Source organism: Chiloscyllium plagiosum, chromosome 17 (assembly GCF_004010195.1).
Source record: "Chiloscyllium plagiosum isolate BGI_BamShark_2017 chromosome 17, ASM401019v2, whole genome shotgun sequence".
Classification (NCBI taxonomy): Eukaryota; Metazoa; Chordata; class Chondrichthyes; order Orectolobiformes; family Hemiscylliidae; genus Chiloscyllium; species Chiloscyllium plagiosum.
In genome coordinates, this window is record NC_057726.1 from 66,469,284 (window position 1) to 66,474,112 (window position 4,829).

The following is a 4,829-nucleotide window of genomic DNA, read 5'->3' on the forward strand; positions in this document are numbered from 1 at the left end:
TGCCACCAGAACATTTGAATTAAATCTGCTCAATGTGTGCGAACAATAAAATTAAGTTTATTTTGCAAATAAATTGAAGATAAAATAGAATAGACAAAATTAATATATATGTTGAAAATTTTGAAATATGCAGTAAATCTATAATTCTAAAATATTCCTTCATAGCATTCAAAAGCACCCTTTGGACAATACTCACCAGAGAACCATTTTTTTTTAAACACCTCAATATGTTCAATTAACCGTCTTAAACTTTCTGTCTGTAAAAACCGATACCGTTTTTCTGAAAGTTTTATTGCATCAGAGCTTAAAATATTCTCAGCTCCAAAAACCTCTTCAAAATTTCATCTAAACATCCTTCACCCTTTCTCAAGAGCACTGTCTTACATTTCAAACTTCATCTTGCAGAAATTCCCCCAACGCAAAAACAAAAAAAAAACTCCCCTCCACCCACAAGCTATGGGTATCTCTCTGAAGCTTAAAAACGTTCCAGAATTCTCAAACAGAAACCCTGATACACAATTATTTGCCTTCCTCAGCTGAAAATACTCATTACATAAACAAAGCCCATTCAGCCTAAAAGCTACCTCCGCAAGTTGCTGTCAAAAGCAATCACCACTCCAGACATGGTGGTTTAATTGTTAACTCTAACAGAAAAAGATGTCATCAATTCAAAATCCAAAACTTAAAAGAAATGATATGGTAGAAAAATCTCACAGTCTCCATCACATAATATATTATGCGAATAACAGCACTAAGAGTCCAGTTTCTAAAAACAGAAATAAATTTAGTTCAAAGAATGCGAAAGTATAAGTCAGAACTATAAAGCCAGTTAAAGTTTCACCAAAATGAAACAAAAACAGAAATTGTTGAAAAAAAGCTCAGCAGGTCTGGCAGCATCTGTGAAGAGAAATCAGAGTTAACGCTTTGGGTCCAGTGACCTTTCTTCAGAACCCCTTCTAGAGCTTTTCTAGCAATTTCTATTTTTATTTCTGTTTTCCAACATTCACAGCTGTTTCAAGTTTTTATTCACCAGAATGATATCTCAGAAGAATAAATAAAAGGAAGAAAGAACTGTAGCCTTAATTACAAGTTTTTAATATATCCAAAGTACTGGCTTTACAAATGTACAACTAGTCAGGTATACACAAAACATGATCTCAATGAATCTAGCTGACTGTGTGCCAGTTTTGGAGCCTATGATACTGTATTATACTTCAACACCCTCTGTAACCTTGGATAGACATTTGAATAATTATCTACCCAAATACTGTGTATGCTATTTCTGATATTATGATGCTCCTAATTTGTATTATTAGGGTTAATAAAGGAACATTATTTCATGACTTCCTGTACAGTTTTGATTACAGAATTCATTTTACGCGTTTTGCACTTGGTACACGTCAGAAGTTGAATCTTGCAAATCTTTTGGATGCAACTTCACCCTGAGATAGTTCAACACTATTCATGGCTATTTAAATTTATCAATTTTTGTTTCCTTTGTCCATCATTTTAGTCTATTAAATGCCATCTGTTACTGATCTTGCATTTATTGTCCAGATCATTTTGTTGTTTTTAAGTCATAAGAATATTTTCATGATAGCTTTTACAGAAAATCATATGAAAAAAGATCGATGTAATTATCCTAAAATAACGGTTACGATTAACCGCAACTTTGTTGGAATATAAAGTTAATAATTATCCTTTGCTGGGAGATACTACGGCTATTTCCTTTGATAACAAAAAATTATAAAATGATATGCCCGCTTAAGATTTTGTTCCTTTCTGAACTTTTAAATTAAAAAATCTCGATCCTTAATGTAATTATACAATACATTCACAGAAAACTCGACACTGTATAAAAAAGATCTGCAAAACGTGTATATATCGCACCCGCAAGCCTAAGATTCCAACATCTGAAGTCTATAAATGTTCTGACTTTTAGTTTGTTACATGTTTAACGCCGTTGCGGGGCAGCACTCGACGTTACATAAAACACTTAAAAATTGTAATATATATGTAAAGAAAGAGTGGTTTATATTTTCCTTTGTACGCATATGACATTATGGAAGTGTAAACTCAGCTGATACCAAAAAGAAAAGGTCCAAATATTTAACTTGCTTTAATTTACAAAAGATGAGTGGGAGAAAGTTGATGCTGTTCGGAATTTATTTTAATACCGTTTTATCCTGCACGTGGTCTGCAACAAACCTCACGGAGAGAAAATCTTATACAATATAAAGGGCTAAAGTTGAACATTTACCGTATAGCAGCACACAAAGCTGTACCCTCTGTAAGACATCCAGTAAATGAAGTCCAGATTTGTATCAGCGGAAGAAACTATTAATAAAACGCTCATTTCATCAAGAAACTGCAACCCGGTGAATGCAGCAAGATCTTGACGCTAAGGCACGGGACAGAAACTCTACAGTTTTTATAACTGAGCCCGCTCATAAGCACTTACCCTTCAGCAGTGTTTCAGTAACAAAGCCAAATGTGCAATGTGTTACTGATTGGAGGGTTGTGGTGTTGTTTGCAGCTGGGCTCTGTATTCTGCAGGCTGACCCTTTGTATACTCCCTGCCGTTAGTAGTGGTGAGGATGGTTATAAGGTTCCATGATTGGGGGCGCGAGGAGGATTACGCCTTCGTTCCCTCTCTGATTCCCTTGCAGCTAGCTCCCTAGCGGTGATGAAGCTGAATCTCTCTCTCTCTTGTAATGGTTTGTCTCTACTACCCCCTGAACCACAACCCCTATCATCATCATCATCATATCACCAGCGCAGAGGGGGACTTACACCACACACATCCACACAGCAGTTTGGATCCGCCGCAGAGGCCACTGGAACATGTAGTTCCCACCTGCCGTCACCCCCACTTCCCTCACTGGACTCCCGTTCACAGGAACTACAACTCCCAGTGGGCCTAGCGCGTCAGAGCACGCGCAGCGTCGCCTACGTTTATCTCTTACACTGAACTGATTCTCTTTCTTTTGTAGATTTTCTGCCCTTTTTGTGAGAAAAAAACGTAACGACCGCTTGTTATTTTGTAGCTTTGCTCCGAAACAGACAGTGGACAAGCACATTTTACCTCAGAAAAATGCAAGCAAGGACCCCCGGAGGTCTCTTAGAAACTGCGTTAATTTCAGACACACTAAGCTTTTATTCTCCTTTTTATGTTGCGTGGAAGAGGAGGCAAGTTTTTATTTATTGTTGAAGAAGCTCGAAATATATCTATAAAGAAATAAACGGTTCAAGGTGTTCTCCTTCGTCAGGACAGTGACTTGAAGCAGCTCCCATAAGAACATCGAGCCACTCGACGGTTACACATCAGCTCCCAGAACGCACACGAGAGCACTGCGATTGCGCACTGCCCACCTCCCGCCTGTGCCTGATCCTAGCAGAATGCAAACTACACATGCGCATTACCCTCCGCTGACGACCGGTTCTGCTCTGTGGGCAACTGCGCAAGCGTTATTCGGGAAGGGTGAAAGGTCAATGTTATGTTGAGGGAGAGGAACTAATGCGCGTCTGGTGCATTTACAGTATAGCGTGTGGCAGGTAAGGTTAGAATGATTGTAAATTTCGGAGGAATGGGGAAAGCCCTTTATGTCGTTTTAAATTAACCTGTCGTTTTATAAGAGATGACTTAGAACTCTCCATTATAGACAACCCATATTGACTGGAACAGCTGTGTGTTTCTTCGGCACAACGTGTACTCATTTCTGGAAGTAGTTAGAGGCGACCATGAAAAGAACTAAAATTTATTGGTTAATAAAATGCATATCGTCCCAAGGTCCAAGTAACCAAGTTAAGAAAATGCCCACACCTTATTAATTGATGTGTCTGTCAAGACAGTCGACAAGTATTGAGTCATTCAAGTACCTTCATTTTTTTTAGATTAGATTACATTACATTACAGTGTGGAAACAGGCCCTTCGGCCCAACAAGTCCACACTGACCTGTCGAAGCGCAACCCACCCCTACCCCTACATTTACCCCTTACCTAACACTACAGGCAATTTAGCCAATTCACCTGACCTGCACATCTTTGGACTGTGGGAGGAAACCGGAGCACCTGGAGGAAACCCACACAGACACGGGGAGAACGTGCAAACTCCACACAGTCAGTTGCCTGAGGTGGGAATTGAACCCGGGTCTCTGGCGCTGTGAGGCAGCAGTGCTAACTGTTGTGCCACCATGCCGCCCATGTTATGCAATGTTTTAGTGGGAGATCTCATAGAAGACTACAACACAGAAAAAGGCTCTTAGATTCAACGAGTCTGCGCTGTTCAAAAATAATGGCAAATTGCATTGAGTATAGGAGTTGGGAGGTCATGTTTTGGCTGTACAGGAAATTGATAAGGCTACTTTTAGAATACTGCATTCAATTCTGGTTTCTGAGCAATAGGAAAGATATTGTGCAACTTGAATGGGTGTAGAAAAAAAATTACAGGGTATTTGCCATTGTTGGAAGGTTTGTGCTAAAGGAAGACGCTGAATAGGCTGGGGCTATTTTCCCTGGAGTGTCTGAGCTGAGGGGTGACGTTATAGAGGTTTGTAAAATTTTGAAGAGCATGGATAGGGTGAATAGTCAAGTTTTTTTCCCCGGGGTAGGGAGTCCAAAACTAGAGGACATAGACTTAAGGTGAGAGGGGGAAGATATAAAAGGGACCTAAGGGGTAACTTTTTCAAGCAGGTGGTGTATGTATGAAATGACTTACTAGAGGAAGTGAGGCTGATACAATTACACCATTTAAAAGGTATTTTGATGGGTATATGAATAGGAGAAAGTGAGGACTGCAGATGCTGGAGATCAGAGCTGAAAAATGTGT

General features: G+C 39.4%; 2 long non-coding RNA genes across 4 annotated transcripts in view; one reads left to right on the forward strand and one right to left on the reverse strand.

Moving 5' to 3' along the window:
• LOC122558583 overlaps nucleotides 1-3,387 on the reverse strand; it is a 167,921-nt gene extending 164,534 nt beyond the window's left edge. For 2 of the 3 annotated variants that reach the window (XR_006314190.1, XR_006314189.1), the window contains exon 1: nucleotides 2,462-3,383. This is a non-coding gene — a long non-coding RNA (uncharacterized LOC122558583). Of the gene's footprint in view, nucleotides 1-2,461 lie in introns of all 3 variants that reach the window. The other variant, XR_006314188.1, reaches the window with a different exon arrangement.
• A 2-nt stretch (nucleotides 3,388-3,389) lies between these two features.
• LOC122558582 overlaps nucleotides 3,390-4,829 on the forward strand; it is a 21,028-nt gene continuing 19,588 nt past the window's right edge. Inside the window, exon 1 of the long non-coding RNA XR_006314187.1 lies at nucleotides 3,390-3,555. This is a non-coding gene — a long non-coding RNA (uncharacterized LOC122558582). The remainder of the gene's footprint in view (nucleotides 3,556-4,829) is intronic.